The following is a 13075-nucleotide window of genomic DNA, read 5'->3' on the forward strand; positions in this document are numbered from 1 at the left end:
TTGATATCACCATGTTTGTGTTGGAAGTGCTGGTCAAGCCAGAATGCTTCCTAGATATGAGAAATGCTTTACTGCATGGGGAACTATACCAAAGGAATTTAATGCACTGGAGTGGCACAGAGGGCAGTTTGTGAACTGAAACTATGAAAGACCTGGGAAAGGAAATCTCTCCCCAGTTAACCATGTTGAATGCTGTGACATTGGGTTGGGCATTGCAGGAGGTGAAGCAAAACAATAGTGAATACATCTAAGAAGTAGAAAGGATGGCAGCCAGGATTTGTTAGCTTAATCTCTCTAGTATTTAAGGTTTGTTTTGGTGTTTGGTTGTTTGGGATTTTTTACCCAAAGGAGAATAGTTACAGTTATGAAATAAAGGGAAAAATTAGTAAAATGCAACACAGATGTATCAAAGGAAGACTTTCCAGACTACCTTAATGTGTGTAATGAGACTCAGTTCTCTAAACAAAACATAGTAGACAGGATCTGCTTTGTTTTCAATAAAGCATTTGACACATATCCCATGGGAAATTACTTCTGAAGATGGAGATCACGGTCCACAAGGTGGCTGAGGGACCTGTGAAAGCCCAGATGGCAACACACATTGTAGAAAGAGGAGTGAAAGTGAGAGGGGGGTTTGTGTTGAATTTCTTCCTTTGTGCTAAAAGAGAATGTGATTTTAGGATGCACTGGTGGAGATGGAAGAAGGATACTTTTGCACAAGTTCATCTGAAAAGATCATCCATGTCAAAGATGTGCTTTCTGCAACATCATGCTTTGATGGCAAAGCTGAGAGTACAACTCCCTGTCTTCCCTGCAGGAAGTGGTATGGAGGTCTAGAAAAGGCTTTCTGCTTGCTTTAGAATAGAATTAACCAGGTTGGAAGAGACCTTTGAGATCACAGAGTCCGACCTATCATCCAACAATATCTAATCAACTAACCCATGGCACCAAGCGCCCCATCAAGTCTCTTCCTAAACACCTCCAGTGATGGTGACTCCACCACCTTCCTGGGCAGCACATTCCAATGGCCAATCTCTTTCTGGGAAGAATCTCTTCCTAACATGCAGCCTAAACCTCCCCTGGTGCAGCTTGAGACTCTTGCTCTGTCACAGGTTGCCTGGGAGAACAGACCAACCCCCCACCTGGCTACAACCACCCTTCAGGTAGTTGTAGAGAGCAATAAGGTCTGCCCTGAGCCTCCTCTTCTTGTTCATGGTCAGGCTGAATGGCCTCAAACTTTCCAAGACACCTTTATTTGTAATTTTTTTTTCTTCCCTCAGAAATCAAAATGTGAGAAGAGGTGACTGCAGAGAACAGAATGCAGCTATTGCAGTTTGTCTGATGAAGTTCATTCTGCAAGAAAAAGAGGATTAGTTGAAGTCCTGGACAGGGCATCGCTTTCCTGCAAGCGTACAAGAAAGGCTTTCTGCAGTGGAGGAGGAAGCCGCTGGGCAGCCTTCAGAAGGAGGTATGCTGGAACATATCAGTTAGAATGGGCTTTGGAATGAATAGTTCTCTCTGCCTTCTTCCCATGGACTAGAAGAAGGCTTTTTCTGTCAGATGCAGTTAAAAATTGGGCCCTTTGGTTGTATGACAAAAGAAAAGGGGGTACTGATTGCTGATTTTTGGCTTATTTCCGCTGGTGTTGCAGAGAAAGCTATGTGCAAAGATCTATCAATCATGCTCACTGTTATGACAGAACAATTTAGCAACTATACCCAACAGACAGGGATGCTTCTTGAACTGCAGCATCTGGGTCTCCACACAAAGCTGATGGAATCCTTTGTACTTTCAGAGCTCTGTCTAAATTTTACAAATCATACATACAGTGAAATTAGTACAAAGGGCTCTATAGGTTTGAACTTGACTTTGAAAGAAGCTGCTTTTCATATCTGGTTTAAGACATTAGAGAAAATAAGAAGCCAAAAAAAATATAGAAATATGTGTGTGTGAAATAATGCAATAATCAGCTGGGAAAAGTTAGCATAGCCTTCTTGCTGGGGTCAGAGTGGCTGGAGAGCTGCCAAACAGAAAGGGACCTGAGGGTGCTGATTGAAGGCTGCCTAAACATGAGCCAGCAGTGTGCACAGGTGGCCAAGAAGGCCAATGGCATCCTGGCCTGCATCAAGAATAGTGTGGCCAGCAGGAGCAGGGAAGTAATTGTGCCCCTGTACTCTGCACTGGTTAGGCCACACCTTGAGTCCTGTGCCCAGTTCTGAGCCCCCCCCAGTTTAAGAAGGACATTGAGACTCTTGAACATGTCCAGAGAAGGACAACAAGGCTGGGGAGAGGCCTTGAGCACAGCCCTGTGAGGAGAGGCTGAGGGAGCTGGGGTTGTTTAGCCTGGAGAAGAGGAGGCTCAGGGGAGACCTTATTGCTGTCTGCAACTACCTGAAGGGAGGTTGTAGCCAGGAGGGAGTTGGTCTCTTCTCCCAGGCAACCAGCACCAGAACAAGAGGACACAGTCTCAAGCTGTGCCAGGGGAAGTTTAGGCTCGAGGGGAGGAGAAAGTTCTTCACTGGGAGAGTTGTTAGCCATTGGAATGTGCTGCCCAGGGAGGTGGTAGATTCACGATCCCTGGAGGTGTTCAAGAGGGGATTGGATGTGGCACTTGGTGACATGGTTTAGTCATGAGGTCTGTGGTGACAGGTTGGACTTGATGATCTTTGAGGTCTCTTCCAACCTTGGTGATTCTGTGCTTCTTTTGTTGAGCATTTTGTTGACCTGTGGCAGCTTTCATAGGAGATAACTAAACACAGAGATCCAATGGCCTGTATTTGAGCTCACCTGTGTTTCTTTGTGCAAAAGTGAATCTAAAATATGCATATTTTAATCCTCCCCATAAAGGATTACAATAAAGTTTGAAATTCATTGTGGAAAATGTTGCCTCCTAAGTGAGTTTGGAAGTAACCAGAAACATCAGTTTTGTAGTTTGAGTAGTGCCTAAATCTTCTAAATCTTATCAAGGGCTGTGTAGATTCAATCTTGACTTTGAAAGAAGCTGCTGTTGTGCTCTCTGCCTGCTCTGGTTATAACTGTTTGGGCTGGTGCTCAGCAGAGGTCATTGCTAACCTGGAATAGCCGTATGTGGTTGCTGGTTACTGCTGGTACAGTTTTGGTGGGTTTTTTCCTAAGGGTTAAATGTGTTTATGTACATTCATGCAGAAAATAAAAGTTCTGTCCCAGACAGTTCACTGAGCACCTCAGTTAAGCCTAAATGCATGGGACACCATTTGAGTGAGGGTGAAAAAAGCTCACTGGAGAGGATTAAGATCTCCATCTGTTAAGTTTGCACTGATGATAAAACACATGCTCCCAGTTGGAACAAGATGCATTAAAAGAGCAATTTCACTTCTACTGCCTAGCAACAATGTCATTGAGCACCTGCAATAGTTTAAACATTAAGCATAATTGGTTTTGCTTGACATAAATCTGTAGTTTTGTAAATAAGAGCAGTTGAGTTTCCATGTAATACCAATTAGCTGTAAGGAATGCTTTGTTTGCTGAAGCCTGCAGCTTTGCAGAGGAAAGGGGGAGTTGTTAAGACTCAGCAGTGGTAGTCAAAAGGTAGAAGGCAGATCAGATGTTACAGAGGCTTTGAGTGTCCTTGTGCAAGTTATTGAATCTGTTTCAGTCAGGTTGCCTAGATAAGGAAGAATACCTTTCAAAAGTCACTTTTTGGTGAAGAATCCTGAGTGTCTGATTAAAATACTTTGGAGGTAATTGTATGGCCTTAAAGTGAGCTGTCTGGGTCTGTGCTGGAATTCTTTTCCCTTCCTTTCATGGGAGGTGCTATCACATCTTAAAAGTTCTTAATTTTCTAGACTTTCTTGGCTTGCTGCTAGTTGATGATACCCATTTGAGTCAAAATTCAGTCCTGTTTGCTCCTGTGGGAGTTGGAAAGATGAGGTAGGAGAACACAGATTGATAGAGGTTGGAGAAGATTTAGGAGCTCATCTAGTCCAATCCCCTCTGCCCAGAGCAGGTTCTTCTAAAGCAGGTTTCACAAGACAGTGTCAAGATGGGTTTTGAATGACTCCAGCAACAGAGGCTCCACCACCTCCCTGGGAAGCCTGTTCCAGTGCTCCACCCCTCTCAGTGTCAAGTTCCTCTTCACATTTAGATGGAGCTTCCTATGTTCAAGTTCATGCCTATTACCCCTTGTCCTGTCACTGGGCACCACTGAAAATAAAGCTTCACAACTATTTGCTATAACATGTGCTGAATTTACCTTGGCAACAGCAAATGTAGCTACCTTCCAGAGTATGGTTTCAAAGTCTGGTTTTACTTCATCTTTAAAAAGTAAACAAAAAAGTATATAAAAAATTCACAATCTCCCCAACACATCTCTGTTCTGAATAGAATAAAAATCACAGAATTTATCTGGTTGGAAGAGACCTTGAGGCTCATCCAGTACAATCTTCTCTTTCCTTTCCATCTACTTGGTCTCTAAGAAGTCTTACCATAGAAGTAATATCCTGTTGGTGAGGTACTGTAAGTTATTCTAGTTTCAGTATCTGTCTGTAAGGTAGAGTTCCTTCCCAGGCACAAATGCAGGCTGGGCAGTGACTGGCTGGAAAGCAGCCCTGAGGAGAGAGACTTGGGGGTGCTGGTGGACGAGAAGCTCAACAGGAACTCTCAATGTGCACTTGCAGCCCAGAAGGCTAATCAGATCCTGGGCTGCACCAAGAGAAGTGTGGCCAGCAGGGCAAGGGAGGTGATTCTCCCCCTCTACTCAGCTCTGGTGAGACCCCACCTGGAGTACTGGGTCCAGTTTTGGAGCCCCTATTACAAGAGGGATCTGGAGGTGCTGGAACATGTCCAGAGAAGGGCCACAAGGATGATCAGAGGGCTGGAGCTGCTCTGCTGTGAGGACAGACTGAAAGAGTTGGGGCTGTTCAGTCTGGAGAAGAGAAGGCTCCGAGGTGACCTAATTGTGGCCTTCCAGTATCTGAAGGGGGCCTACAACAAGGCTGGGCAAGGACTTCTTAGGATCTCAGGTAGTGATAGGACTAGGGGGAGTGGAATGAAGCTGGAGGTGGGGAGATTCAGGCTGGAGGTGAGGAGGAAGTTCTTCACCATGAGAGTGGTGAAGCCCTGGAATGGGTTGTCCAGGGAGGTGGTTGAGGCCCCATCCCTGGAGGTGTTTAAGAGCAGGCTGGATGAGGCTCTGGCCAGCCTGATCTAGTGTGAGGTGTCCCTGCCCATGGCAGGGGGGTTGGAACTAGATGATCCTTGTGGTCCCTTCCAACCCTGCCTGATTCTATGATGCAGAGAAGGTTCACATCTGCACCTTGTGCTATCCACTAGGACTGGTGCTGACTCTGTAAAGTTGCTAGTAAGTTCTAAGACTTAGTGAAAGACTTGAAAAGAAAAGAAAAACTGAAAGAACTGCTCTGACAATATTTGTTTTCAGTGTTTTGAAGATATTTCATCTCCACAGAGGGCTGGATAATGCATCTTAAGGCTATGAAACTGCAGATACAGATGTTGTTAAGGGAGATGTGCTCTCGATACAGTATTTTTCAAGTATTGTATGGCCGGCATCTTGCCCTACTGTGGTGCTTTTTTGTTTGTTTGGGTTGGGTGGGGAGGTTTGTTTATTTGGGTTTTTTGTTGTTGCCCTTTTTTGTTGGTGGTTGGTTTCTTGTTTCAGGGTTCTTTTGTTGGTGGGGATATCTGTTTTGTTTCAGGGCTGGTTGTCTGGGAGTTTTGTGGAGCAGGTGTACCTATGATTTGGCTGGGAGGCAGTCCCATCCCAATTCCCTAATTCACTTCTAAGAAGCAGCATGTCTATACAAAAATTGCAGATATTAACTTTGCATTTAAGGGTTAGATTTTCTTTCTTGTTAATAAGGTAAACTCCTGTTCAAGTGTTTGCTCTATCACATCAGAATGGAATGGAATGGAATGGAATGGAATGGAATGGAATGGAATGGAATGGAATGGAATGGAATGGAATGGAATGGAAGGGAATGGAATGGAATGGAATGGAATTGAATGGAAGGGAATGGAAGGGAATGGAATGGAATGGAATAGAATGGAATAGAATAGAATAGACCAGACCAGACCAGACCAGGTTGGAAGAGACCTTCAAGATCATCACGTCCAACCTATCATCTAACACCACCTAATCAACTAAACCATGCAACCAAGAACCCTATCAAGTCTCCTCCTGAACACCTCCAGTGGTGGTGACTCCACCACCACCTCAGGTAGCCCATTCCAATGGGCAATCACTCTCTCTGTGTAAAACTTCCTCCTAACCTCCAGTCTAAACCTCCCCTGGCGCAGCCTGAGACTGTGTCCTCTTGTTCTGGTGCTGGTTGCCTGGGAGAAGAGACCAACCTCCACCTGTCTACAACCTCCCTTAATGTAGTTGTAGAGAGCAATAAGGTCACCCCTGAGTCTCCTCTTCTTCAGGCTAAGCAACCCCAGCTCCCTCAGTCTCTCCTCATAGGGCTTGTGTTCCAAGCCCTTTGTTGCCCTTCTCTGGACCAGCTTATGCTAGAACAGAGGTTTTGGAAGTGAGACTTTTATAGCCAAGGGCGTGTGCTGGCTGGCTGGAGGCTGTAGGTGAGCATACTTTCTGGATACTTCCTTTATTATTTAAATATATATCTGCACACACAGACACTCTCCTTTTTCCTTTCAGATCAGAAGAAATGTTTTGAAACCTGAAATGCTTAACAAAAAACCCCAAAACAACAACAACAACAAAAAGAAGAAGAAAAAAACAAAACCAACCACTGGGAAGAGGAGCAGAACCAACAAAGAAAAACCCCTCAAAGCAGTCAATGTTTGTCCTACCTGCTTTGTAGCCTGGTAAAAAAGCATCTTTTGAAACCAGATCCTGACTGCTTTCATTGTCATGTCATGCTAACTTCAGAAGCAAGATCGCTGATGAGGTTGAGGATAGTACTTACAGCAGCACTTAGTAAAAAGGCACAGCAAGTTATCTCAGCTTTGTTTTTCAGATGGTCAAGGGATGTGATACAAAGATGCTGTCTACTCAGCTGGCAGAAAGAGGCAATCTTTGATACCAAGCAAAACCATAAATCCTAAACAAATGTTGAGCAGTAAACCAAAGGTTGCAAGAGGATGCTGCTTGAAAGTGAATCCAGCATTATATGCTAGTCTGAACTTCTTTATCTTGGCTCATATAGTCTTCCTATTGTCTTGAAATTGTTCCTCTTTAAAATATTCAGGTGAAAAACAGAGAGATTTTAATATCATGCTGACAGATGATAACCCCCTCAACAAGCTTTGTCACTGCTTGCAAAGAGCTGTCATTTAGTGAAAACGCTCTTTATGCTTAAGCTGTTTGTAAACTCCACTTGAATGGTGACTTCTCACCATTACAACTGTGTCAAACTTTAAGCAGCAAAAAGTTCTGCCTTCCACATTCAGTGAAAAAGAGCTAGGGAATGTTTGTGACTGGAATGAATCATAGAATGGTCAGGATTGGAAGGGGCCTCTGAGGGTCATCACCCTCTGCAGTAAGCAGGAGCATCCTCAACTAGATCAGGCTGCCCAGAGCCCTCTTGAGCCTCACCTTGAATACCTCCAGGGATGGGGCCCCAACCACCTCCCTGGGCAACCTGTTTCAGTGTTCCACTACTCTCATAATAAAGAACCTGTTCCTAACATCCAAACTAAATCTACTCTTCTCTAGTTTGAAGCATTTGCCCTCATCCTGTCACTGCAGGCTTTTGTAAACAGTCTCTCTCCATCCTTCTTGTAGGCCTCCTTCAGGTACTGGAAGGCTACTGTTAGGTCTAATGGAGAATGGAGAGACTTCATTGCAGAGATGCAAGTGCATAAGTTATGCAAGTCTTGCAAAAAAAGGCAAACATTTTCAACAACAGAGTGAGCAGAAAACTCTTCCAGTAGGGGAGGAGGGCAAATATTACCTGTTTGAAAATGGTGTTGCTTCATTATGGAAGAGCTTTTGTTCGCTGCTCCTTGCTTGGGGTAGAAAACCCCTGTTTATCACAGAATCACAGAATTTCAAGAGCTGGAAGGGACCTTGAAAGATCATCTAGTCCAATCCCTCTGCCAGAGCAGGAGCACCTACACCATCTACACAGGAACACATCCAGATGAGATTTGAATATCTCCAGAGAGGGAGACTCCACAACCCCCCTGGGCAGCCTGTTCCTGTGCTCTGTCACCCTCAGGCAAAAAAAAAATGTTCCTCATATTTACATGAAGCTTCCTATGCCTCAGTTTCCACCATTGCCCCCTGTGCTGTCACTGGCACCACCGAGCAGAGCCTGGCTCCAGCCTCTCGGGACTCACCCTTAACATCTTTATAAACATCAATGAGGTCACTTCTCAGTCTCCTCTAAGCTAAAGAGCCCTCAGCTCCCTCAGTCTCTCCTCATATGGAAGATGTTCCACTCCCTTAATCACCTTTGTGGCTGTGGGCTGGACTCTCTCAAGCAGCTCACTGTCTTTCTTGAACTGAGGGGCCCAGAACTGGATACAATATTCCAGATGCAGCCTCACCAGTGTAGAGTAGAGCCAGAGGACCCCTCTTGTCCTACGGGTCACACCCCTTCTAATCCACCCCAGAATGGCACTGGCCTTCCTGGCCACAAGGGCACATTGCTGTCTCCATGGTCATCCTTCCATCCACCAGGACCCCTAGAACCCATGAGAGCAGATGAAGGTCCCATCTGTTAGATTGCAGAGATGTTAAAAAGGACAAATAAGTGGCAGTGAGGACACGCCTGAAGTACAGATTTTTAAGGTCTTTTAAAAGCTGTCCATAAGGAGAGTACTCTTGTAGAAAATGTTGAAGGGTGTAACTTACTACCCAGTGCTACTTCTCACTTCCTGTGTGAATTGCCAGTCGATTGCTTCCAATTGATGGCTGAAGTGAACTCTTCTCTGCTCAGCTATTTAAAGTAGCTCTGTTGCAGCAAGGGTTAACTAAATCTTAGTGATTCAGGTTTCCATCTTTCACCCACTTAGCATTTTCAGGCTATCTTCCTATGCACCCAGTGATTGTTATGCCTACTTTTCATCATTCTTTAGCAAACAGTATTTTCACTTTCCTCCAGCCTTTTTAAGATGCAGTGAGTTCCAAATAATCACTTGCGCAGATGCTCATAAATGCCTTTTCTTTTTTTGTTGTTGTTTTTGAGCCACTTGTGCAGCTCCAACACAGGCTCAGGCATGTAGATCCTCCAGCAATGCTCAGAGAGTGTGGCCCAATTTAAATTATCTATTGAATGCTGAAACACAAATTGCACATGAAATCCCCAAGCTTCAAGGGTCTCTGGCAGGTCACATCCTACCAGTCACTCAAACATTTAGTCAGTGCTACCCCCATGCACCTATGAAACTGAGGCTGTTTGACACCTCTGAGAATATTTCTCATGTTAGATCTGTTGTAAATGAGCACATGGTCCAGAATAATTAATGGTAACACTTCAGTCCTTTTTTGACAGAGTTGTGTTTCTTATGCAGTTTGTGCTGGTCTGTCTATTTAACTGCAATCAGCCATGCCTGAAAGACAGGAAAGAACAAGACGGACAAGTGTGTCAGTGAGTGAACCTCTTTTCTGTAATTAGAAATGCACAGGGAATAAATTATTCTCTAATTCAAGCTGTCCAGCTCACACTAATAATAACAACCTCGGAAGCAATCTGTTTATAAAAATTGAAACTGAATTTGTGAGACTCCTTAGTGCAAGACAGGGTTTGCTGCCTAGCCCTGCTCTAGTTTATCATGATTAAAGGGCTGAGCCGAGGCGTTGTGGGTACTTCAGGCTGAACAACACAGACATTTCAAGTGTGGATTGTCTTTCTTAGCACAAGATTAGCTAGAACTTAAGGAGAGAGAACTGTAGCATCTCTGGGCCAAATTCTTTGCTAGATTAATGGCTGATAAGGAACAAATGCCATCGAATGAAGACATGAGCAAACTTGGCTCAAGCTGCTTTTGTTTCTTCTGTGGACACCTTTTAACATGTCTTAATTCAATTGCCTTCCAGCTTGCATGGGCTGAACCTTATCTGTGGAGGCATTGCAATGTCTTAATAATTTTTGCTTTGTTTACCTAAGTACAATTCCTGTAATTCTGGTAATTCTTTGTAAACCCTGATGGGGCCTGGTAGCATCTCTAAAGGCTAAAGATTTGATTTAAATTAGTCCATAGTGGGCCTTACCTATTTTAATACAAAATAATATTGGAGGAATCAGACTGATTCTGAAAGGCCTGGCTTAATATTGCAGACAGAGTAAAGGGCAGAAGGAGTGGATGGGATCTTGAATTTTCACAGGTTCACAGAATGTTAGGGGCTGGAAGGGACCTTGAAAGATCATCCAGTTCAACCCCCCTGCCAGAGCAGGATCACCTATACCAGGTCAGACAGCAACGCCTCCAGATGGGTTTTGAATGTCTTCAGAGAGGGAGACTCCACAACCCCCCTGGGCAGCCTGTTCCAGTGTTCTGTCACTCTCCCAGGGAAATAATTTTTCCTCATGTTTCCATGGAACTTCCTATGCCTCAATTTCCGCCCATTGCCCCTGGGTCTGTCATCGGGCATCACCCAGCAGAGCCTGGCTCCATCCTCTGGGCACTCACCCTGCACATCTTTATAAACATTAATGAGGTACCCAAGATATGTAACTCCATGGATTTTGACTGGGTTTTTTGTTATTTTTTTCCTGTATTTACATAGGACTAAATTATGGCTCATTTCTAATTGTAGCACCTGATTAAGATGCAGAGCACTCTTACTTGACTTCGGCTTGGAGGCAAGTGGAAGTGTAACGTCTTGAGAGTGGAGAAGGTGCCAGGGAAGTGGTGTTTTGACAACAAGTCTGAAAATGAGAGTGCACAGTCTCCATCTTAAACCTGGGAAAGTAATCAGGTCTCAGGATTAAATATGTTACTTACCCTTCTTTAGAGTCAGAAGCTATAAAGAAGCTGCTCAGAATTTGAACAGCTGTCATAAAGCATCCCTGACATTTTTAAGCCATCTCAGATCTTTGGATGAGACTCATGATAGTAACTCTTATTTTTGGAAGACTGAAACATACACAATGAATCCTCTCTGTCAGAAAACATGCTGCAGAAGAGAGACATGACTGTGAGAAGTCAGCCCAACAGGTAACAGTTTTTTATTCTTATTGTGAAATCTCAGCAGATCACTTTATCCGTTTTATTCTCATACAAAACGTGTGTGTGTGTGTATATATATTATGGACACTTGTCAATCTGAAAGATCCTGGGGCCCCTCACTTTAGGAAAGATGTTGAGTTGCTGGAATGTGCCCAGAGAAGGGCAACAAAGCTGGGGAGGGGTTTGGAGCACAGCCCTGTGAGGAGAGGCTGAGGGAGCTGGGGTTGCTTAGCCTGGAGAAGAGGAGGCTCAGGGGAGACCTTACTGCTCTCTACAGCTCCCTGAAGGGAGGTTGTAGCCAGGTGAGGGTTGGTCTCTTCTCTCAGGCAACCAGCACCAGAACAAGAGGACACAGTCTCAAGCTGTGCCAGAGGAAGTTTAGGCTGGAGGTGAGGAGGAAGTTCTTCCCAGAAAGAGAGATTGGCCATTGGAATGTGCTGCCCAGGGAGGTGGTGGAGTCACCATCTTTGGAGGTGTTTAAGAAGAGACTGGATGGGGTGCTTGGTGCCATGGTTTAGTTGATTAGATGGTGTTAGATGATAGGTTGGACGTGATGATCTTTTCCAACCTGGTTAATTCTATTCCATTCTTTGGTATCCTGGGGAGGGGACAAAACCTGTCTAGGTTTTCTGGCACATTTGTTTAGGCACATCACTTCAAACAGAACAAGCTTGAAGAGTCACTGGCCAGTAATTGAGAGTACTTAATTAATTTAATTGCAAGCGATGAAATTCTCAAATTAATTTATTATTCAAATATATTCATGTGCTTCCCTTCCCCAGGGCTCTCCCCCCTAAAAATCCTTTTCAATCCAGCTCTGTTCTGTGAAAATTGAAATTCATCTGGAATTCAAACAAAAGAATATCCATGGTGTGTCAGACCAGTCATCCTTCTAACCCTGTGTGAGGGGGGAAAATACAGAACAAACCACAAAACCCTTCTGGCGAACGCAGCCAGGCCAAGGGAGTTACTCTGAGTTCTGTGTTTCTGTTCTTCCCAATAGCCTCTGTAAGTAATCAGAGTACTAATGATAATAAACTCAATGCTCCTCACCAGTTGAGCATGTTCTAGTGAAATGTGTGATTTAGGTACTTGTTTTCATCCTATATTTGTTTTTGAAATCTCTCTGTTAGTGCTTGTGCTTTTGCAGGCTTTTCATGCCTCTCTTTTTGAAGTTCAAGGTGAAGCCAGCTGTGGCCCAGACCCTTCAGTGATCAAACCTCCACAAGTGGTAGGAAGGGGAGAAAGGCTGGAGGAGAGAGAATGAACTCAAAAATCACCTTCACAGAGTGGAAACTCTTCAAATATTATTTTGTATAAGCAACTGCTGACCTTCCTTCTAGCTTTGTAGTTCAAAATCTAACATCAGTGAGCTGTGCTAATAAAAGGAGGTGAGGAGAGAGAAGGGATCTTGTGCTTTTTGTGGCGTAACCTCTCATTACAAGTGTGCAACAAATCATCAGCCATCAGAGCTGGCTAGGTCCACGCAGAGACACGTGGCTCATTTGAAATTTGCTTATGAAGCTATCAGCAGGGATTCCTTCCACAAAGAAACAGGAGAACCTCGTTCCTTTTTATCACAGTAATCAAGGCACTTGGTCCTTCCCCGAGGGCAGAATTTGGTCTGGCTGTTTCTCATGCCACAAAATAAATAAAATCAAGTTGATGCTAACACCTCCACTTCCTACAACTTCATGTGAACTGAAATCTCTCTTATGACCTGACCTCAAAAGAAGGATGTGTAGAAGCAGTCTTCCTGATGCGTTTGGGGGGGTTGTTTTTGTTTTCCTTTGCCCTCTCCAGCTTTCATCCCACCAGTGCCCTCAAAGCTTTGATATGAAGAGCACTCCATGGTGTTACAGATGTTCTCTTGTTATTTCAGTTCTTCTGGATGTTTTTGAGTAGCAGCTGCTCAGTAGTCTATGCTGGCATGCCTGCT

Source organism: Dryobates pubescens, chromosome 15, assembly GCF_014839835.1.
Source record: "Dryobates pubescens isolate bDryPub1 chromosome 15, bDryPub1.pri, whole genome shotgun sequence".
NCBI classification, from domain to species: Eukaryota; Metazoa; Chordata; class Aves; order Piciformes; family Picidae; genus Dryobates; species Dryobates pubescens.